Source organism: Sus scrofa, chromosome 3 (genome assembly GCF_000003025.6).
Source record: "Sus scrofa isolate TJ Tabasco breed Duroc chromosome 3, Sscrofa11.1, whole genome shotgun sequence".
Taxonomy (NCBI): Eukaryota; Metazoa; Chordata; class Mammalia; order Artiodactyla; family Suidae; genus Sus; species Sus scrofa.
Window position 1 is genome coordinate 52,242,245 of NC_010445.4, and position 23,776 is coordinate 52,266,020.

At 45.5% G+C, this 23,776-nt stretch overlaps 1 protein-coding gene across 6 annotated transcripts in view; it reads right to left on the reverse strand.

The window, feature by feature from the left end:
* Nucleotides 1–23,776, reverse strand: part of IL1R1 (interleukin 1 receptor type 1) — a 141,823-nt gene that overhangs the window by 49,333 nt on the left and 68,714 nt on the right. The window contains exon 1 of one of the 6 annotated variants that reach the window (XM_021087126.1): nucleotides 10,782–10,858. The exons of 3 other annotated variants lie outside the window; for them this stretch is intronic. The gene's annotated coding sequence lies outside the window, so the exon portion shown is untranslated. Of the gene's footprint in view, nucleotides 1–10,195; nucleotides 10,617–10,781; nucleotides 10,859–23,776 lie in introns of those variants that run through there. 2 more of the 6 variants (XM_021087127.1, XM_013995920.2) reach the window with 2 other exon arrangements.

The following is a 23,776-nucleotide window of genomic DNA, read 5'->3' on the forward strand; positions in this document are numbered from 1 at the left end:
GCACTAGGTGCCTCAGATGTCTGTGCTGGCACACAGGGCTGTAGCCACCCTGGGTGACTCCCAGGTCCCTGGCCTTCCCTTCCTGGTCATGGGAGAAAGGCACAGAGCAGACCCACTGCCTCCCATATTTCTGTTCATCCTGCACCTGCTAAGGGCTAAAAACACTGCAGGAGGGGAAGGAAGAAGAGAGGGAGGGAATCCACCCACCCACCATCTTTGCACTGGATCAAAAAGAGACCAAAACTCACTTAGAACCAAGGAGGGAAGGATGTGGGTATCATGTGTGAGTCAGAGAGCAGACATTCAGGGTAGCCATCACTGGAGGCTGGAGACAGTTGAGACTCAGACTGGAGAAGGTGGACTGCTACTTAAAGCATGGGACAAGGCACTCACACCTGGAGGGTCAGGTGGCCCTGAGGGAAAGCACTTTAATGCCAGAAGGAATACTGGGTAAACATCGCCCCCTTATCCAGAGGCAACTCAGGAAAGTCCATGGTGAGTTTTGTTGTTGTTTTCTTTTTTTTTTTTTTTTTTAATTTTTACAGCCATGCCTGTGGCATATGGAGGTTCCGAGGCTAGGGGTTGAATCGGAACTGCAGCCACTGGCCTATGCCGCAGCCATGCCAGATCCCAGATGTATCTGCCAACTATGCTGCAGCTCACGGTAATGCTGGATCCTTAACCCACTGAGTGGGGCCAGGGATCAAATCTACATCAATGGATACTAGTCAGGTTCTTAACCCACTGAGCCACAACAGGAATGCCCATGATAAGTTCTGAAACTGGTTTGTAGTAAAACTCAAAATACCCTTTTGGAAAATATCAACAACAAAAAGTCACTGATTTATTCCACAGTGTTATTTTTCAGATAAATTTTCCACATAAAATAAGACAATTACCTCCCCAATAAATTAACAAGCAGGGACACACTGGCCCCCTTCCCACCTCGGTGCAGTGATGCCTACATTATGTAAGGAATTTCCCAGACTTGCTACCACCCTCTCCATAGCAACTTCCAGCAGACGTGCAGAGGCTTAGCAGTGCACTGAGGTTCTGAGGCCTGACCCAGGACAGTCATGGGGGGCCTGGGGCAACTAGAGGTCTAGGCTTGTCACCCGCTTCCACCAGCTGGCTGTGCACAATGGTGTGCAAACAGGGTACACGGCTTCTATGACGCTCACTGAAAAAGTGAGCTGCTGGGAGCTCCCCAAACACAGGGGCCATTGCTTTTTGGTGATAACATCGGGAAAGCAGTCCATCACAATATGACTACTTGGTGCATGGAATGTACACACGGAGCTACTGGCTTATGAAAGATAAAGCGAAAATGCAAATTTGAGTCAGAGCAGTTTCCTACTAGATCCAGAATGAGATATTGCAACATGAGCTAAACAACAAGAACAGAATTACAATATAAGAATTTACAATGAATGGATTGGCCCCTATCAAAGCCCTACTTCCCAGAGGACTGATTTCACCCACAGCACTTTCCTGCCACTGCAAGAAATTCCACAGCCAGTGCAGATGCAGGAAAAGAGACAAATGGGGAAGAGAGGGGCTGTCACAAGAACACATGGGGTTTCCTCAAGGCCCAGGCCCCCAGGGCGGGGGAGGAGGGCATTTGTTCCTACTTTGCAGCTACAAAGCATCTATGAAGGGCCTCTTATTCTTGAGGAATTTCCTATAACCTTGAGGAATTTCCTTCTCATTTCTGAGGAATTCCCCCTCATTGTGCCAGGTCAGTGGCCAGGCACAGGATGGAGGTGGCCCACAGCAGACACCCTGGACCCATGAAGATGCCCGTGCTGCGTGGGTCCAGTTCTGGGGATAGTGGCAGCAGAGGCACATGGCTGGCACTAGGCGGGCAGTGTCCAGGCTGCACAGTCCCATCTGGGGTCCACTGGGCGCAGTGCCCAGTGGGGCTCATGCAGTTTGCATCTGGAGTAAGCTCCAAGCCTGGCTCCCCTCCCTGCCTGCCTCCAGCTCCATGCCATAGTGTGGGGGCCCTGAGCAAGTAGAGAACAGACATCCCAATATGGCGCTGGCCACACTGCAGACCAGGGAGGCACCTGGGCAGTGGAGTCCACAGTGGACAACCCAGGAAAGAGGCCCCAGAATCTCAGTCCAGGCTATTTGGGCAGGAATTCCAGGGCTCCCGGGTCCCTGGACCATCTGATGGCTCTCAGAGGAGCCTGGGACTGGCTGAGAAGCAGGGCAGAACCCTCCAAAGCACAGGGCCTGAGCGGGACCGCTCTTGCCTGGTTCTAAAGGAAGTTTCTGCAGAAACCCAAAGGGAGGAAGATGACGGCATTCAAGGGCCCCTCTCTCTTCCAGGGGCCTGAAGGAGCACAGCCCCCACTGCTTGAATGCAGAAGGAAATCCTAACAGTACTTTCCACATTTCCACCTCACCCAAACTCACTCCCCTCACTGAGTGCCTCACAAAGACACAGATGGCATCATGTAACACAACTTCTCATCCCAATCCTCAGTCCACAGGGCCTGCAAGTCTATCAGACACAAGGGAGAAATATTCAGAGAATGAGGCTCCAACTAATTCTCCTGTAACTAAGACATGACAGTGGATGAGTTCCTGGAAAAAGCAGGGACCACAAAGCAGGTTCTTCAGCTCATGAGATGCCACAACCCATATGTTCTACAGAAAATGAGGGCAAAGGCACGAGGAAAGGGTTACAGTATTAAAATGAAGCTCGTCATTATGATCTTCACCTGTTACAAATATTCAACCAGCTATTCCACCGTCAATATGAAGACCCTAAATGCCAGCTTCAAAGACGAAGCAAAAAGGAACTTCCTTATAAAGACACATGATGGTGGGAAAGATCTCAGAATTCTCTATTTACACAAGTCCCTGTTTCTATTTTTTGTTTTGTTTTTTTGGCTGCACCCATGGCACGGCCTGTGAAAATTCCTGGGCCAGGGATCAAACCCACACCACAGCAGCAACCTAAGCCACTGCAGTGACAATGCCAGATCCTTAACCCGCTGTAGCATCAGGAAACTCCGAGTCCTTGTTTCTTAAACTAGATCCACACATCCTCACAGAGAAGCTGCAGACAGCCAGGAAACTCAGAGTCTATCTTTCCAGGGTAGTGATTTCCCCTGAAGACTTTTGGGGGGACGGGGGAGGAGTTATGATTTTTGTATTAGAGGCGACAGGGATATATCATGAAGAGGAAAGAAAAGTCTCCAAGAGAAAATAGTTTCAAATGATGCAACTGACAAGGGTTTAATCGCTAAAATATACAAACAACTTATACAACTCAACAGCAAAAAAGCCAACAACTCAATGGAAAAAAGGACAAAAGGCCTGAAGAGACATTTTCCACGGAAGATGTACAGATGGCCAACAAGCACATGAAAAAATGCTCAACATCCCTGATTATTAGAGAAATGCAAATCAAAACTACCACAAGATACCACCTCACACCAGTCAGAATAGCCATCATTAAGAAGTCCACAAATAACAAATGCTGGATGGGGTCTGGAGAAAAGGGAACCCTCCTGCACTGTTGGTGGGAATGTAAAATGGTATAACCACTATGGAAAACAGTATGGAAGTAACTTCAAAAACTATGCATAGAACTACCATATGACCCACTAATCCCACTCTTGGGCATATATTTGGACAAAACTTTCCTTGAAAAAGACACATGCACCTGCATGTTCATTGCAGCACTATTCACAACAGCCAAGACATGGACACAACCTAAATGCATATCGACACATGAATGGGTTAAGAAGATGTGATATATATACACAATGGATAACCACTCAGCCATAAAAAAGAATGAAATAATGCCATTTGCAGCAATGTGGATGGAACTAGAGACTCTCATACTAAATGAAGTTGGAAAGAGAAAGACAAATACCATATGGTATCACATATCTAGAATCTAATATAGGGCATAATTGAACCTTTCCTCAGAAAAGAAACTCATGGACTTGGAGAACAGACTTGTGGTTGCCAAGGGGGAGGGGGAGGGAGTAGGATGGACTGGGAGTCTGGGATTAATAGATGCAAATTACTGCCTTTTGGAATGGATAAGCAATGGGATCCTGCTGTATAGTACTTGGAACTATATCTAGTCACTTCTGATTGAGCATGATAATGTGAGAAAAAAGAATGTATACATGTATGTGTAAATGGGTCACCTTGCTATACAGTAGAAGATTGACAGAAGACTGTAAACCAGCTATAATGGAAAAAATAAAAATCATTATAAATTTTTCTTAAAAAAGTCAAGTCTCCAAGAGATAAAACATGAGGCAAAGAAGGGTCCCTTGAGGTGCTATCTCGGAGTGCTGAATTGAGATTTTACTCTTCATTTTATTTATTTATTTTATTTTATTTGTCTTTTGTCTTTTTAGAGCCACACCTGCGGCATATGAAGGTTCTCAGGTGAGGGGTCTAATCGGAGCTGTTGCTGCTAGCCTACACCACAGCCACAGCAATACCAAATCCGAGCCACGTCTGTGACCTACACCACAGCTCACAGCAACATCGGATCCCTGACCCACTGAGCAAGGCCAGGGAATTGAACCCACAACCTCATGATTCCTAGTTGGATTCATTTTCACTGCGCCACAACGGGAACTTCTACTCTTCACTTTGGAGCAGCCTTTTAGAGGCAAACTCTGAGAGGCACTGTCCCATGTGAATACAGCAGTCATCTCGATTCAGTCACATGGAAGCATGGAGGCCCCACAGACTCACAGCCATGAGGCCAGATACACAGAGCAGCCCAACCCTAAAGACAGAGGGGGCCCCAGGATAGCTCCATATGCAACAAGGGGAAGAGAACATGGCCATGACTGCCTGGGAGTCACCACAGTGGCCCCCAATGCAACATGACTGTTCCTGTTCTGCAGAGATGAACACACAGGCGCCCTAGACCCAGGCTATGCGGTCGGCGTGACAACCACCAACGAGCCCCAGAGAAAAAAGCTTTACGTAATTCTGAGCAAACAAAACCACCCCCGCCACAGAGGCAACAGGAACACTCATCCTTCTAGCAAATCCCAGAAACCCTGAAATGCTGGCCAACTTCCTATAGGTGGAGAGATCCAAAAGCCTAGCTCACAGAGCTATCTGATTTACTTACCCAAACAAACAGGGTAAGGAAAGGTTTTTTTAATCATCAGGGTATAAGGACATGAAGTAAAAATAGCCACAGAGGTTTCCTGTGTTGCCAGGACATCTAAGTTATTCAGCTCTTACAAGGCACAAAACCACCAGATTGGTGGTGTCATGTAGGTTCTAAGGGCAAAGGGGAAAATGTGGCACAGAGGGAGGTGCCTGCTGTTAGATGAGGACTACAGACAAAATCAGGCTTGACCACTAGACAAGGGCTCCACTTCATCCTGGACAAGAGAAACCAGACCCAGAGATGGGAGGCTCTGGTCTCCACTCCTGGTGCCCTAAGCATGCTGCCTTGCTCCTTCCAGCATCCCATTCATCCAGCACAGCCCCAACCCAGACACCTGCCAAAGACTCTGATCCTGAGTCCAGCCACACAGGACCTGCAAAAAGAGAGAGACTACTGCCTTCTAGTCAGATGACAATGGTCCTGCTTTTTACAGCAGGGTTTACAGGGGAGTGTCAGAGGATCAGACAATCTTTACAAGAATCTTCTGGTGTTTTCACTCCGGTGGGTTTTTTCAATTGAAGTAAAACATGCATACGGTGAAACACACAACAAGTCTTATGTGCACAGTTTCATAAACTGTAACAACCTTATTCACCGGGAAAATCCCCACAGGAATAAAGACAATTTCCACCCCTGCTAAAGTTTCCACGTGCCTCTGAGCAGTCACCCCTGCTGCACCTGGCCCCTGCTGTTGTGATTTCTATCACCTCCTCTGTGACCCTCTGACAGTTAACATGTGTGCACCCCGAGAGCCAGCTCCCAACTACTGCCATTAGTGCCCTGTTATTTGGGGCACGTACCTGCAAAGGTGCTTTTACCATTGACTACAAGTGAAGCAGGGAAAGCTGTGTTTCTTAGTGGGGCTAGCATTTACCATGAGGAAGCATTTTGGAAATTGTGGGGAAGGGGACACTTTGGATAGTCACATAGTGGCGGCGCCTTTAGTGGAGGAGACCGTGCATGTCACACATTGGGAACAGCCCAACCTAGTGAACACCTGCCCCTAGTCCTGGTTGACTTCCAGGCTCCTGCAGACATTCATGCCATTGGGAGCATCATTTATCACTTTGGGAGTCTAGCACCCACTCTATCCTCCACTTAGATAAGATATATTTTGATGGTGCAGTTTCATAGGCACTGAATTTTCCAGGGATGCAATCACCATGAAAACAAGGGAGGATTGGCTTTTGACCACCATTCAGATCTTGACGAGGACTCAGTCCTCACTCAGTGGTGATGGATCTCTACCAGGATGTACCTACTCCATACTGCACGAGCACCTGCCCCTTGACCCCCCTCTGCATAAAGCACTGGTGACCTCATCAGGTCTTGGTATGGCTCTGCCCAGGCATCTACGAAATGAAATACATCATTTTTTTTTTTTATGGCTGCACCATGGCACATGGAAGTTCCCAGGCCAGGGATTGAATCTGAGCCACAGTCATGACGGTTCTGGATCTTTTAACCTACTGTGCTGAGCTGGGGCTTGAACCCATACCTCCTCAGCAACCTGAGCCGCTGCAGTCAGATTCTTAAGCCACTGTAACACAGTGGGAACTCCTGAAATACATCATTTCTACCCAAGTTACTTTACTCATTCTTTACACACACCATTACATTGATTATTTGGAAATTATGTCGCAGGTTAAGTTTCACTGTATCATTTTGGAATTGTAAAAGGGGTGTTTAAAATATCTGCATTAAAAGAGGGCATTAGGTTACGATGAGGTGAGAAGCACTGGTCTAAAGTGACAGCACCTAACTCTTAACTGAATGCTTGGTCAGGAGCCAGAGGCTGTATATTTAGGGATCTCAGGTTTGGGAAGCCAGCTGTGCAGAGCCTGGAATGCCCAGATGTTACCCACTCCCACACCACAGCACCCTGAGTCCTGCTGAAAAGTGGTTACCAAACTGTACTTTAACAAGGGTCATTTGGAGATGGCCTGGAATTTGCTCTTTGTACATCTTAAGCAGGGAGAGAGTTCCTACTTCTCTAGCAGGAGTGCCTTTGCTTCTCCCAATTACTTTTCTCATCTTGAAGACACGGGCAGCTGTGCCCTGCCAGATGTCCTCCCTCCCACTGCCTGCAGGGAAGTGTACTGCTGCTGTCATCCTTGGCTACCCATTTGAACCACCCTGGGGGCACTAGGGAACACTGGTGTGCTGGCACACCCAAGATGCTCACCAGGTTTCTCTGCTACCCGGTCCAGCAGCACTCTCGGTGCCCTGGGCAGTGCGGAGTTGTCAGCAGGGCTGAGCACCATGCTTTCCTCTGCCCTCGCAGCCCCGCTGGGGCAACCTGACAAGGTCCACACTGCTATATACTAAATAGATAACCAACAAGGACAGCACAGAAAGCTACATTCAATATCTTGTCATAATCTGTAATGGAATAAATATATATACATGTGCATATATATAAAGCTGAATCATTGTGCTGTATACCCGAATTACTGTAAATCAACTATACTTTAGGGGTTTTTTAAAAGTACACAGTTCACTGAGGTTTACCTTTTATACATGTCTAGACTCCACTTTGTCTCCACTCTTGTTTTTCTTTCCTCCCAATTTTAACTTACAGAGTCTGACAAATCCATTCCAGAACAGGGAGGAATGAAAAAACTGTCTCCAATACTCTTGCCTTGTGCATGAAAAGAGGAGACGGCGCTGACTCCAAAGGTGCCCCAGTGACCCGTGGCCTGGAGTGTGGGACCCAGCCCCCTTCCACACTTGGTGTGAGGTCGCTGTGGTGCCAGGGCCCTCTGCAAGCTCCCGTGTGACTTCTGTCTTTCAAAGTGGCAAGCTGACAGTGAGTCCATCGTGCAGCACAATAAATAACCTCTCTGCACCCCCACGCACCGTGCTAAGGTAGGGTCACCACAATTGTCCAGCTCTGCCACTGTGATCAGTGAAACGCTCTCAGTATAACCTCACCACCTGCTTCCAGGTAGACACACTTCCCACTGATGCATCCCAATCACAGCTTCTCTGTCTTTCCTGGTCCAAGGACAAATGGAGCCAGAGTATATTGAGCAGTGTCCTGCCTGTGGGCAGCCAACATCCCCATACCCTGTCCAAAGGGGCAAATGTCCAAGGACCCCATTATGCAGAGATACCGCCTATGTCTTATGATTTCGCCAAGAGGACTCACATCCCGCAGAGAACACGGATTTGCATCTACCCCATTCACTGCTCTCTCCTCAGTACTTGCAACACCACCCTGCATACAGTAGACTTTCAGTAAACATCTGGTAAATAAGTGAATCTATTATCAAATTGTGTTTCACCAACAGTGAAGAAATTACTCAAGATTCAGAGCCATAAAGAAAGCCTGGAAGCCACACAGTACCTCCCAGAGCTCCATAGAGCCTAATTAGAAATGAAGGAGGATTTCATCCCGCCTCTGCCAAGGTTGTAGGAGACTGCAACTCAAATATCCTTTCTGGAACAGCAGGGAGGACTGTCAGGTGTGTGAGACACTCCACATGCAGCAGAAAGGCCTCCAGCCAATAAGACACAATAAATCAGGGCCCCCACCATCCTTCTCCATCAAATCCCATCCCAAAGGCCCCATGCTTTTGTCTAGCACAAAACTTAAGGCAGGATTCGGATACATAATATTAAATGAAATACTACATAGGATATAAAATAGATAAGAAACTAAAAGGAGCCGGGAGAGGAAAAGATGCCCATAATATGTACACTGAAGTATATGGAACGATTGGCCAGCAAGGAACTGCTATACAGCACAGGGAACTCTACCCACTATTCCCTGATAATCTATGCGAGAAAAGAATCTGAAAGAGAATGGCTGTGTGTTTGTGCATAACTGAGTCACTTTGCTGTACAACAGAAATTATCACCACCTTGTAAGTCAACTATATACTCCGTAAAACTTTTTTAAAATGACATATCAACATTTTAAAAAGAAAAAGATGCCCACAGCTGCACAGCAAATTACATGCAGAAAGGGTACCCACTCTTCCCCCAACATCATACCTGGTTCTCCTCAGTCTAACAGAATCCCATTTTGTGACTGATTTTCCAGGAGCCTGGCACTCAGCCAGGGGGACTCATCACAGTCCAGAGGTAGCTGGCTGGCTGCTCACCTTTCCTCCATGGCATCAGTGGCCCAGACTTGTCCCTTACCTTGGTTCCTAGGCTAAAACCACTGGAACTGTAATGTGCCCCATCTGAGTATCTCCCGCCTCCAGGAAACACTGCAGACAACCACCCCTGGGCAGGAATCCACACATCTTCCTCCGTCACAGCACAGAGGAGAAAGCCCTGGTAGGCAGGACCACCAGCAACCATCATGCCATAAAGTAGAAGCCACAGGGTTTGGAGTGCAAAGGTCTCCGGCTTCTTCTGGCACCTCTCTGGGTGCCAGCCCTCCAACAAGTTAGACGCCCTGTCTAAGCTGCTTTCTCCACTGTAACAGGAGGGCAATAATTGTATGTCTCTCACAAGACTGTTGGGAGGATAAAAGCGCAGTTAAGTGTAAAGGGTCTTATAAACTATAAAGTGCTAGACATGCCTCTTGTGAATGAGTGTCTTCTTGGTGTCTGCAGCTACACCACCCAGCAACATCCTTCAACTGGAGAGGCCACAAGTTACCCTGCCCCACCGTGTTTAAGGCATTCATACTTTATCTTCTCAAGCAGACAACCCTTTTGAGTCTAAACCCGTAAGAAGGACACTCCCAAACCAGTTAAACTTGGTCGGATTAAAACGCCTGGAAGCAATTTACAGACACACATGCGCACACACACCCTGAAACAACCCTCCAGGATGACGGCCAAGTTCCCCAAAGATGGATTTGAACAACTTTTACTCCTGCTTCACCCAAGAATTAACCCCCCGCCCCAAACCCACAGATTTAACCGCCGTCGACTTCTTACACAACAAAGTGACAACCAAGGATAACTCTGAAAGACCTCTTGCCGAGAGCCCCACAGGAAAAAGTGCCACAGCCACAGTCGGTCCCCCACCAGAGACCCGGCCCGCACCCCAAAGTCTTCCTACCTGGGCGGCGTGCGGGGAGGCCCGGTGGGGGGCGCCCTGGGAGCCGCGCGGGCATCACCTCCCCGCTCTCCCGACCCGGGCGCGAGCTCCCAGCCAGCTCCGCCCTCACGCCCGGGAAGTGTGGGCGGGCACGGCTAGGGCTCCAGCTCCGGCTCCTCAAGGGCGGGGAGACGGCGGGGACGGCTCCCACCCCACCCCGCCGGAGAGCTGGAGGACTGTCAGCCCCTTCAGGCGCCGCCCACCCCGGTCATCCCCACGGCCCGCGCGCCCCCTGGACTGTGATGGGGCGACCCGGCTACCACCGCTATGGCGGAGGGGGGGCGGGAGCCTGGGCACGACGATGAATGTAGCTCCCGACCCGCTCAGTTCCCAAGCCTCAGACAACTCTCACGCTTCTGTCCCCGAGCCTGACTGTCGGCCAGCCTCCGAGCCTTGTGAACTTGGACGAGTAGAGAACTTCTGCGTATCTCCATTTCCTCTTCTGCGAAAAGAGATCATGAGGGCATCCACCTCTTGGAGGGGTTAGGGTTATTTAAGGACTGATACTGTAAACCAGGGCCGGGTGCAGGGTTGGTATTGGCGTCACCTGTTGCTGCTGTTATGGATAGGCGCCTGGATGGAAAAGCAGCTTAGAGCTGGTAGTGTTGCTACTAGACTTCTCGCCCAGGACGTGTATGTTTTAAAGCTTAAAACCCTTTCCCACCAGCTTGTTTTTAACTCAGAGGAATGCCGTGAGGGTCACACTTTGACCCCATGGCAGTTGACTTGGCTCCAAGCAGTTCTTGCCCTGCCACTCCTGGCCCCTCGCTTGTTTTGAGGACTTCAGGGAGGAGGACCATCCTCCCAGGAGGACATGGGGGTAAATGATGATTGCTTCCTTCCTAAGAGAACACACCACCCCTTCCTGTATCCCTTCCAGGCTGGGCAGGCTGACCCATCCCTTGATATCCCCATCAGAAACTCAAGAATTGAGATAGCCTGGTCTCAGCTGTCCCAGATAATTCTGAGATGGAAGGAAGGATCCCAGAGCAATAGCTCTTCAGCCCTAACACTGCCTTGTGACCTAGCATGATGACCGTTTCTCATTTTTTATTGTATCTGGCTCCAGCACTCCTATGGTTCCTCTTTCTCAGAGGACAGGCTCAAATCTGGGGCCGGTGACACAGTACTATGAGAACTTACTACGTGTCCCATCTCTTAGCATATTCCTATGTAGTGATGATTCTTTAAACCTGGCCCCCACATTAGAATCACCAGGGAGATCTGGACCGCCGGCGCCCAGATCAGTCCATCAGAATGTCGGGGGCTGAGGATCAAACATCAGGATTTTTTAAGCTTCCAGGTGATTCCAACATGCGGCAAGGACTGCAAACAGGGCATCCCTGTAGGAGCTGTGTGTTCAAGCTCCTACAGGGATGCCCTTCATCTCTATCCTCCACCTGAAGCTCCTGTGTCTGTAATGAAACAGTTAATGAAACTAATACAGGTCCACTGCAGATCTAGCCCAGAACTGGGAAACTGTCTTACCACTTATTCAATGAATGTTTTATGAAGTTTACAAGTAGAAAGTAAAATTGATTTGTACAGTAATGTAGAAATTAAAATCACACTTTCCTTTTTATTTTTCTTCATATTCTGATGCTTCCTACCTACCCCTACCCCACTGTTCCTACCCCAACTGTTCCACTAGACACTGGGGCTCCTAGATCCATCTGGGACCCTGAAAGACCTGCCCCCCGCCACGTTATGGGGCCCTTCTCACTTATAACCACTGTTCTCCTGGGACCTTGAATTCACCTCCTGCCTCACTCAGCCATGCAGACCACCTACCCCGGCTTTTCTTCCCTGTTTCCTCTCCAAGGTAACAGATGTTTCCACTTGCCTTGCTCTAGCCTGCATCAGAGACTCACCCTCCATCGCTCTCCACTCTGGTCTCAACATGGCCCAGATGCTCTGAAAGCCTGTGCTTCAGTTCAGAGACCGCTTCATGAAAGTGATACCAGGTGTGGCTGACAAAGGCTTATGAGAAACAGAAATAATATCCAGAGCCTGGGACACTTCCTGGAGGGCATGTCCCTCACCAACCTCCCACCTCTGAAACTCTTAATTGGAAGACTCAGCTGTCTGCCACCCAAGCCACCTTCCTTAAGAAAGGCCATGTCCCCTGAGGATTTTCAGTCAGTCACTCTCTCTCTCTGTCCCCCACCTGCCAAGCTGCTCAGATCATGTGACCTTCTTTGGAGGACTATGTAATAACACACATGAAATAGCATCCTGTTGCCTGGTACAGCACGTCCTGATCATCTGAAGCCCATGGCCTAGGAGCCTCGACGTGTTGAAGGATTGTGCCTGATAGACATTCACACTAGTGTTGAAGGATTGTCCATGATAAATATTCACACTAGTCTTGACAGTTTTAAAGAGGAAGCGTTTATGCGCTTGTTTCCTTGAATTCCTGAAGCCAAAGTGCTGGATTTTGCACCTCGAGTTTGTATTATAAAAACCATCAAGTCCATGATTTTGTTTTCTGTGGAAATGTTCATTTGTGCTGGACATTAGATTCCACTTATAAGTGATATTATATGGTAATAGACCTGTGGCTGCCTGGGGGAAGTGGGAGGGAGTGGGAGGGATTGGGAGCTTGGGGTTATCGGGTGCAACTTGGAATGGACTTACAATGAGATCCTGCTGAGTAGCATTGAGAACTATGTCTAGATACTTATATCACAACAGAGTAAAGGGTGGGAAAAAAATGTATACATGTAAGTGTAACTTGGTCCCCATGCTTTACAGAGGAAAAAAAAATAAATTCATAAAAAAAATTAGATTGGAAGAACAAAATTAAAAAAGAGAGAATACCAAAGCCCAATAGTGCAAAGCCAGTTCCTGACTGTCACAGACGACTCCCTCTTTCAATTGAGTTGTTACCAGTGCACAAATGCATGTCAAAAAAGCCAAGAAATTTGACAAAAGCCAGTGAATGCACACATGAGTTTTTTTAATCTTATTCCATGTAAAGTTTACCTTAACATATATATAAATATAAATAAATATTAAGCAGAAATAGTATTTCAGGGGAGTGCCTGCTGTAGTGCAGTGGGTGAAGAATCTGACTGCACAGCTAGGGTCGATGAGAGGTGTGGTTTTGATCCCTGGCCCAGGGCAGTGGGTTAAAGGATCTGGCATTGCTGAACCTATGGCTTGGATTCAATCCCTAGCCTGGGAACTTCCATATGAAAAAAAAAAAAAAAATCAGGTTCAGAAGGATGTGGGGAGAGCCATTACATCGTGGCTTGTCAGTTAATGAACCCAACTAGAATCCATGAGGATATGGGTTCGATCCCTGGCTTCGCTCAGGGATCCTGGGTTGTGGTGAGCTGTGGTGTAGGTCACAAGCGCAGCTCGGATCTGGTGTGGCTGTGGCTATGGTGCAGGCTGGCAGCTATAGCTTTGATTTGACCCCTAGTCTGAGAACTTCCATATGCAACAGGAGTGGCCCTAAAAAGCAAAAAAAAAAAAAAAAGGCAAAAAAAGAAGGCTATATTGTCCTATAAAGAATGGAAAGCTATTGTGCTATTTTCCCACCCAGAGGAAGAGAGTTTACCAGTAGCTAAGAGGAAAAGAAGGAAGATGCCTGGTGTTTACTGACCCTGGAAGGTCGCTGAGAGGTGGCCCAGTGCCTGCCCTTCTCCACATCCACCAAACAAGAGAGACCAGCCTCCTCATGAGAGAGGAGGCGATGGGACCCTGGAAGACAGGGGCACCACTGGATTCCCAGTGGTGTAGCCCTGGACATCACTCATGTCATAGCAAAATGTCTGAGCTCCAGCACGCTGAGCTCTGGTGCCAAGGGGCAGCAGAACTGCCTGGGCCTTAGGACAGGCTGCCTCACAAAATTCAATGCATCCCCTAAGTGTTCAGAGTCCCAGATGCTTGAAGGGGACTTTAATTTTTTTTTTATTCTTATTTCCCCAATACAAATTTTTTTCTACTGTATAGCATGGTGACCCAGTTACACATACTTGTATACATTCTTTTCTCTCCCATTATCATGCTCCATCATAAGTGACTAGACACAGTTCTTAGGGCTACACAGCAGGATCTCATTGCTAATCCATTCCAAAAGCAATATTTTGCATTTACCCCAGACTCCCAGCCCATCCCACTCCCTCCCCCTCCCCCTTGGCAGCCACAAGTCTATTCTCCAAGTCCATGATTTTCTTTTCTGTGGAAAGGTTCATTTGTGCCCTATATTATATGGTGATATCATATGGTATTTGTGATATCATATGGTATTTGTCTTTTTCTTTCTGACTTACTTCACTCAGTATGAGAGTCTCTAGTTCCATCCATGCTGCTGCAAACGAAAGGGACTTTAGAGGCACTGAGCCTTTGCATTTGGGAACAGCATGATCCCAGCCAAGGACTATAAGTCCAAAGGATGACTTATGGGCAGAACCCCTCCCTGGACATCAGGACAAGCCACACACCATCCACGGCCATCCACCTCCACCACCTCTGCAGAACTCCAGCCCAGAAAGGAAAGGCCATTTGGAGAGAGAAAAATTCTAAATAGATCATGCTGCTACCCACAAAGAGACTGAGTCTTTTACCCAGGGAGACTAAACAACTTTGCTTTGGCAAGGTTTTTTTTTCTGGCTTCAGATGGAAATGAGGATTCATGAGCTAAGGTGCCTTCAGCTGTGGAAAAAAAATAAAAAATTATTACATGTTGCACACAGGGCCTCTGTGATTCTGGCTACGCTTATTTTTTATTTATGGAACTGCCAGTAACTGTTCACAGAACCAGAGCGTTCCCTGAGACAGATTTAAAAACCGCTGTCCTAGATGGACTTCCTTCTATGGCCTCGTTTTTTTGGCTCCTTTCACACATTTTCCATCCCCTGACCTCCAAATAACCACTTTTTAGATCTGTGTCTCTTCCTACCTCCCATCACTGCAATTTCTCAGTTTTAATCAGCTGAATGTTCTCCCTTTCTCTAAGCAGTTTTATGTGGGCTCCTGTTATCCTCCTTCTACTCAAGTTCCTCTGATTTTTTTAAAGACCTTTACCCATCAGGCATCCACGTGTGCACTAAGAGATGAGAGCTGGGGAGAAAGTATAAAATATCATAAGACTTCCACAGACAATAAACTATGCCTTAACCTCCTTTGCAGGGGAAGAAGAAAAGACAGACATGGCAGGCAGCCCTGCCAACTCTTAATTCTAATTTCAGCTTTCATGTTGCTCAGTGAATGCAAATGACCACAGAGGCTTCTTGGACCTGATTTTTCCCACATTAACACAGAAAGAGCACAGTAAGTTCCTGAGGCCAATAGACTAGTAACTTTCAAGAACTGGTAACACTTAACAGAACTGGACTAGTGGTCCCTCTCTTATACCAGCTGTTTTTGGTCTGATGATTGCTTCAACACACAAAACAAAAGCCCCAATAGTCAAACCATTCATCACCATCCAAAGGCAGCTGTCATCGACCTTCCTACATCATCCAAGAAGAGCTGATTGAAACCTTAGTCATATGCTAGACACATAACAAAAGTTCTGCTTTCATTAAACACAGTTGTTGTTTTTTTTCTTTTGTTTTGGGTTTTGCTTTTTAGGGCAGCACCCGTGGTATATGGAAATTCCCAGGCTAGGGGTCGAATCAGAGCTGCAGCTACCAGCCTACACCACAGCCACAGCAATGCGGGATCCCAGCCACATCTGTGACCTACACCACAGCTCATGGCAATGCTGAATTGTTAACCTACTGAGCGAGGATCCAGGATCGAACCCTCATCCTCATGGATACTAATTGGGTTTGTTTCCTCTGAGCCACAAAGGGAACTCATTAAATGCAGTTTTAAATCTAATATTCTTTATTTGTAATTCCCACCATCTTTGGTTCTCTGCAAGTTTCTGTAATTCGTCCCTCAGTTTGTCACTTTCCCTATTCCCCAAGCACCTTCCAAAATCCGGATTTTCACATTGCATGCAACTCTTTGATCCTTTCTGAACATAACTGCCAATTTATTTTCCCTAAGTAGTTTGTGTTGAATACGGTTATTGTGTAGATTAAAGATGGCTGAAAACCTGTCACTCCTCCTCTAATTAAGAGGCAAAGTCTGATTTTCCTCCCTTTGAATCAGTGACTTACTCAACCAATTCCAACCAACAGGATGAGGTGGAATTGGCATTCTGGGACTTTTGACACAAGGTCATCAAAAACCTTGTCGCTTCTTCCCAGGCTTCTTGGTACACTAATTCTTGGTGCCCAAAGCAGCCTAACAAGAAGTATCACTCTCCTGAGACTGCCACACTATTAGAAACCCTAAGCCACATGGAGGCCAACATGGATGCACTCCAGTCCACAGCCCCAGCTGACCGCCAGCGTCTACCCCAGCCATGGAAGCGCCAGCCATCTTGGATCTTAAGCCAATCAACTCTAGTCAGCTTCTATCACAGGAGAGGCCCCAAAGGAGAACTACCCAGCTGAATCCCATCAAACCACAGAACTATGAGAGATAATAATAACCGTTGTTAGATTCTAGCATGATAATAGACAAAGCAATGACCACACTCAGGAATGCTCACGATTCTCCATGGCCTGTCCTGACTATATAGAGTCAGCCTGGCATGTGAGATCACTCAAAATTAAAATGACATCTATCCCCGGCATCACCTCTGAACAATACCCAGGTACGGAGTTCCTTAAGATTATTGATATGACTTTCTCACCAGAAAATAAAGAAAAAATGAGAGTTATGAAATGGCCAAGTAGATTTAGCTTTCAAAATACTATTTTGAGTAAAAGAAGTAGCTATAACTTCATACTTTTCAGCAAATGCTCACTGCAAGAATGATTAGAAGAATGATTATTTTCTAGGGTTGTTACTCAATAATTTCCCAAGAAATAGCGCAGCCCATGAGAACTAAGCCTCTGACAGCAAAAATATCCGCAAGAGTAAGAACAGACCATGCCGTCTGACAATAGAAGCAGAAGGAAAATCTGGGCAGACTCCAGAGTACCATAGCTATTGAATCATTAAAATCATTTCCCCCAAATCCAAATATGACCTTAAGATTTACCCATTCCTTCCTCTCGTTTTTCCTAAGAACAAACAATTTGGCAACACCTCAGCAGCTGGTGAGCTGCTATCCAACAGTAATTACCCTTCTCCATCACTGCTCTGAGGGTGGTTGAAAGCTGGGTCCAAGGGTTGGCAGAAGAGGCCATAGTCCACTGATTCCTTCTTGCCTCTTACATCCTTATTAGTAAATCACTAAATTAAGAGCCTTGATTTTGGGAGCTAAGCTGTCCCAACTCTGGAATGGTTAGACCTGATGATAGCCCAGCTTATGTTCTAGAACAAAGCCGGTGTTGTCCTCAGAGGAGGCCAGTGCCACTGGGTCTTGAATCCTCCTGAGGGTGACAGGAATAGAAGCCTATGATCTCAATTCCCCCAAGAATAGCAGAAAGATTCAGGATCCAGACCAGACCAGGCTAAGGCCAAAGACACAGAAAGTCCCCTGAGTCGTGACCTGTGCCAGGGCTCTCAGGAAATGGCTCCAAAGAGTCCCTCTCATGTTCCTCTAGATCCATGCTATCCAATACAGGTAACCTCTAGAAACATGAAGCTACTTTAATTAATAAAAATTGTATAAAGTTAAAAATTCACTCCCCAGCTGCACTAGCCATATTTCAGAAGCTAAATACCCACTCATCAATAGGGGCTGCCATACTGAACCCACAGCTATAGAACACTCCCATCCCAGCCAAATGTCCTACTGACATTGCTACTCTAAAGCCTAGACAATTCAGGGCCTCTGGAATAGGGGTCCACCTCTGGCAAGCTAATTTTCTTCCAGAATGGAGCATCTGCTCATTTTAAAGCTGTACCTGAGCAAGAATCCTCTTAACACCTTCCTCTTTCTTTTAAATCATCCAGGTCATCATTTGGTCTGTTTTTTTGGCTCAGCTCAGTCATATCTACTCACACCTTCCCTCAATAGTTCATGTTCTCAGTTTGTATAGTATTATATTACTTTACTTTCATCACCATAATGCTTTGTCTATAACAGTTTCACATCTGTGCTGTTTATTTTTCTAGTAAATATCAATATAAAATCTTTGGGGATAGGCCCATTTATTTGGGGGGGGAGGGGAATCTCTCCATCTTGTCCTCAAACACTAATATACAACATATCAATATCCTTATGTTAGAGTTCCTGTCATGGCTCAGGGGTTACAGACCCTACTAGGATCCATGAGGATGCGGGTTCGATCCCTGGCCTCCTTCAATGGGTTAAGGATCCGGCATTGCCGTGAGCTATGGTGTAGGTCACAGACGCAACTCAGATCTCACACTGCTGTGACTGTGGAGTAGGTCAGCAGCTGCAGCTCCGATTTGACCCCTAGCCTGGGAACCTCCATATGCCGCATGTATGGCCCTAAAACAAGACAAAAAAAGATCCTGATGTCAAAAGAAGTCAATGGACCAGCTAAGGATGAGGGTATAAGGAATTTTTATGGTAAGTATCACCCCAAACTCCCACTATCCTGCAATGAATCCTAGCATAGGCAACACTGTGGCCCCTACACAGGCTCATAAAATCAGCAACAAAATATTTATTATCTTTCAATTTTGAAAAATAACAGATTTTAATGAAATTATAACTCTAATAAAAGTATAAAACCTAGTAATGAAATTATAAAATGAAATTATAAGACCTTAGTAATGAAATAATAAAACCTTAAAACACTCTACATTTTTGTCATTCCTTTTTATAATTCTTTAAGAAATAATCCTTATGGTACTTTGCTCTGTTGCTCTGACAGATTAACCATGTGCTTCCCAAGTAGCTTGATGACTTCCCAACTAAATCTGATCTTGAAAATAATGACACAGAGAAACAGTCACAGAGAGAAGGTGCCCGAGGAAAAGAGGAGTAGTTGCACACCCAGAACCCATGCTTTCCTAAGAGCAGGAGGAGCAGGTCCCAGTGAAGACGATTTTGAATGCAGAGGAAAGCCCTAAGTTTCCTGGGATAAGACTTTTCTTCCTATATGTCTTCAGAAAAGGAAAGAATCTCAGTATTAAAGTGGTGATGGTTCGAAAGGATTAAGTGCTTTTTCTGCTTTCTCTGCTTCATGTACACAAGTGGTGAAGTAGGTACCTAAAAGACCCTATAAAAGCCAGCAATTTGGGGAAAACTCTGAAACAGGCTCTGCAGAGAGAGCAGCGTACACCAAGGAGGGCAGGGAACAGAGACCACAGACAAGCCCAGTGCCAAGCCCACCATGGCTCAGGGCAAGAGAGCTCCCATCACTACCACTTCATGCACTAATCTGGTAATGTCTTTTGTCTAATTTATCCCTAAGGTTTTCATTACTGAACCTATTATAGAGGGTATTGCTTTTACATTTCAGTTCCTGAATGTTCATTGCTAGTGTATAGAAATACAACTGATATTTGTACATTGACCTTGTAACACCCAAACTCCCTGATTTAGTTCTAGCAGCTTTTTCACAGATCCCACAGGATTTTCTACAGAGACCACCATGGTATCTGCAAATAAAGAGTGCTGTGTTGGGAGTTCCCATCGTGGTGCAGTGGAAACGAATCTGACTAGGAACCATAAGGTTGCAGGTTCGATCCCTGGCCTTGCTCAGTGGGTTAAGGATCCAGCGTTGCCGTGAGCTGTGGTGTAGGTCGCAGACATGGCTCGGATATTACGTGGGTACCTGTGGTATAGGCCGGTAGCTGTAGCTCCAATTCAACCCCTAGCCTGGGAACATCCATAGGCTGCAGGTGTGGCCCTAAAAAGACCAAAAAAAAAAAAGATGCTCTTCTTCTCTTCCAATCTAAATGCCTCTTTTCTTGGTTTTTTACGCCAGCTAGATCTTTTACTATAATGATGAACAGGAGTGAGGAAAGTGGCTATTTTTGCCTTATTCCTGCTCTTAGAGGAAAGCTTTCAGTCTTTCACCATCAAGTATGAGGTTAACTGTAAATCTTTCTTAGATGTCCTTTATCAGTTTGAGGAAATGTACTTGGGTTCCTAATTTTCTGAGAATTTTTATCAGGAATAGATGTTGGATTTTGTCAAATGCTTTTTCTGCATCTATTGGGATGATATGTGGAAGACAATGCCACTTTGTCTACTAGTATTTGTTTAAACAGTCCAAGTGTCTGAAAATTATGAGATTTTCCAGCCTGGCTGTAGGAATAGAAATTATTCCCAGCCTTGGGAATATTATTTTATATACTATTTTATTATTCCTTTCAGGGGGTGCTTTTTCTGGCCTCAGGTAGTTTCCTCTTTCATATGTGTGGATTGGTACTCTGCTGAATTCTTAAAGGAGACCCTCTGCAGATCTAAAGTTCTCTTTTGTTGTGTCTTCCTCTCCTCTTGTGTCCTTCATGTCAACTGTACTGCCTTGGTCTCCCTTGGCTCTCAGCTCTATTCTCTATCTTACCCATTCAAGAAGTTTGCTGAACTCTGTCTGGATCCCCTTTCCCTGGGGAATTGGCCGGCCCCCCTCCCATGGCCTGAAAACTCTCAAGTCAGTGGACAGGTGCAGTCATAAGACACACCTCATTTGTTTCCTGCTCCACAGGGATCACTGTCCTGCACTGGCTGATGTCCAGTACCTTAAACATCCTGGTTTCATGTATTTTACATCACACTTTTTGTTATCTCTAGTGAGAAAGTAAATTGATGCCCTATGACTCAATCTTGGGTTGGCAGCAGAATTCTGCTACACAGTTTCTGAAGTTCATAAATATGACAGTTGGCAACCATGTCTAAAAATTTTTATCCATCTCAATTTTTTTCTCTTAATTTTAGTTGGAGATAATTTTGAAATATTTATAAAACATACCCCAGAATTAATAAATGCCAGCCAAGACCAAGACTTTTGAGGAAGGAAGGAGACTCTGAGTGTTGTCAAGTAAAAGAAAGCCTGGCAATTGTCAGGTCAGAGAGGCAGAGAGATCCATTGTGAGGCACCATCATGAAGAGAAAAACACCCAGGTTGTACCATTGGGAAAAGAAAAGAAAGAACAGTTGTGACAGAAGGACAGGAAAGAAGACAGGAATGGAAGAGAAAATGAGGGAGAGAAGGAGGGAGGGAAAGAAGAAAGGAAGGAGAGATGGGAATTGTCTATCTCCAGGTTTGCCAAACCCAAGAATGTTGAAGGAAGAATTATCAGGAATCAGGATCGATTTGAATACAGGCATCGGATGGGAGACATTGAGAGGAAATTGTAAGACTTGAAAAAAAGATTGTTAAAGAGAAAAAGATATCTGACATTGGTGGTTCTCAAGGGTCCCTGAGACCCTTCCAGGGGGTCCACAATGTCAAAACCACTTGGATACCAATTCACAGATGGTCTGTGCCTTTCCCACACAGTCTCTCACAGGTGTACTATGGACTTTTCCAGAGGCTACATCATGTATAACATCTCAGAGGTTGAATGAAACTACAGATATGAGAATTCCTCTGTCTTCTGTTGAGTCAAATATTAAGGGGATTTTCAGACAGTGTAAACAGTGGAAGACAATGCCACTTTTCTAACGTTTCTGTTTGTTTTAAAAAATCAAATCATTTTATAAAATGATTAACTTATGTTAACAGGTAATGAAGTTACTGTTATTTTTAAATGATCAATAAAACGTCATTTTAAAAGTTGTTTTCATTTCTAAAACAGTTGATATCAATAGTTAGCCCACGTAAGCAAATCTCTTTAAAGTTCACAATCATTTTTAAGAGTAAAAAAGCCTTACATCAAAGGCTTGAGAACTTCTGTTCTACATGAAGCTCTGGCAGTGCTCTAGAAACTGCCATGTAGTTGAGGGAAACATCTTCGAAGCAGCAAGGACCAAGGACAGATCAAGAGGTCAGAAGGGAACATGACCCCCCACCACCTGCTTCACCTGTTACCCAGATTTTGAAACAGAATTTCACTGAACAGCAACCCCTCTAAGCCTCACCCAGTAGGAACCACGTCTCAGCTCACCACTGCCATCTTAACAGCTCTATTAGGTTATACAGGTCCCACCCTGAGTTCCTCAAAGGGTATGCAAAATAGCCAGTACCATTTACAGTTTTCTTCACCACCATGTTCTTAACTGTTCATCTGACCCAAGCCTAGTGACTGATCATTTATGTAGGAAGGAGCTGTACAAGTATCATGCACCTATTATGTGTCTGACAATGAGTTAGATGCTTTAATAGGACATCCATTTAATGCTCACCATGCTATGAGCAATACCACCATCCTCTTGTTTTATATGCAGAAACAGACATTCCAGCAATCTTAAGGAACTCACCTAAAATTATCCAGTGAGTAGCATAAACAAACTAGAACTTAGCTCATTCTCCAAAGACGATGGACTTTCTCAGCCACATGGCTGTCCACTGCTCCACGACTTTGCTGTGGCGGCGTTGCTTGTAAAGTAAAAAACAAAACAAAACACCCTAAAATACAGAGGAGCTGGGAGGTCTGCTGGTGGTTCTGAGTATAGACAGTGATGGTTCTGAGTGCCAGTACATCCAAGCTGGAGGAGGGCTGAGCAAGTCATGGCTTCTCTGTCACTCGGTTTCCTTGACGGTAAAATAATGTTCTTAACAGTCCCCACTTTACTGGGTTGTTTTGAGGACTGAATAAGTTACTATGTAAAAAGCATTTAAACACTGTCTGACACACACATAGTCAGCAGTAGAGATAATCATTACTTGCCATACATGAGTTACAATAATTCACTCAAGTAATTCACTCAAGCTCTTTGAATCTATGGAATGGGTATAAAAACACCTGCTCCGTTACATTACAGTGTTACTGAGAAACTTACACATAGTGAATTACCTGAGAGTATTTTAACTGAATAATATTACACAAGCAAGTATTTCTGAAGCTTTATTAGACACAAACTCCTAACATTATGTCATTTGGGAATAGGGAGTCTTCCGGTAAAGAGTGGGTCGATATTTCTGGCTAAAAGAGTATATATACTAATCACAGCTGATAAGTTCCTCATTCCAAAAATACTAGCCAAGACCACATTTAAAAATACAGAGTTTTTCTGCACAAATACTCCAGTCTAAAGTAATCAGGTGTGAAATGTACAAATAACTTGATCCCCATGTGATAAGAATCAATACCATGAAAAGCTCTCAGGAACTTAAATCCAAACAGCACTCAAAGACCACGAAGGGCTTCAAGGAAACAAAATGTTGGTTTGCAATCAAAAGTTTCTCAACATCGCTTATGCAAACTCAGAAATGTAATTATTGCCATGCTGAAGTGGTTCTGTTTCTCTTCATTTTTCATTGTTAAAGTTTTACCCAAACTTGAATCATTTCCTGTATTAACAACTGCAACATCTCTTTCCCGTTCTTCCTACACTGCTGAACCCCCAATCACCACTGCTAAAGAAATTCCCCTCCTCCTTGCCCAACAGACATCCCAGGCCATGAGATGTCAGATGCACATGAGATGTCACACACACACGTTTCACCCTACTGAAGTCCCTACTAGGTGCTTCACAGCATGTGTCACCACCTAACTTACTGT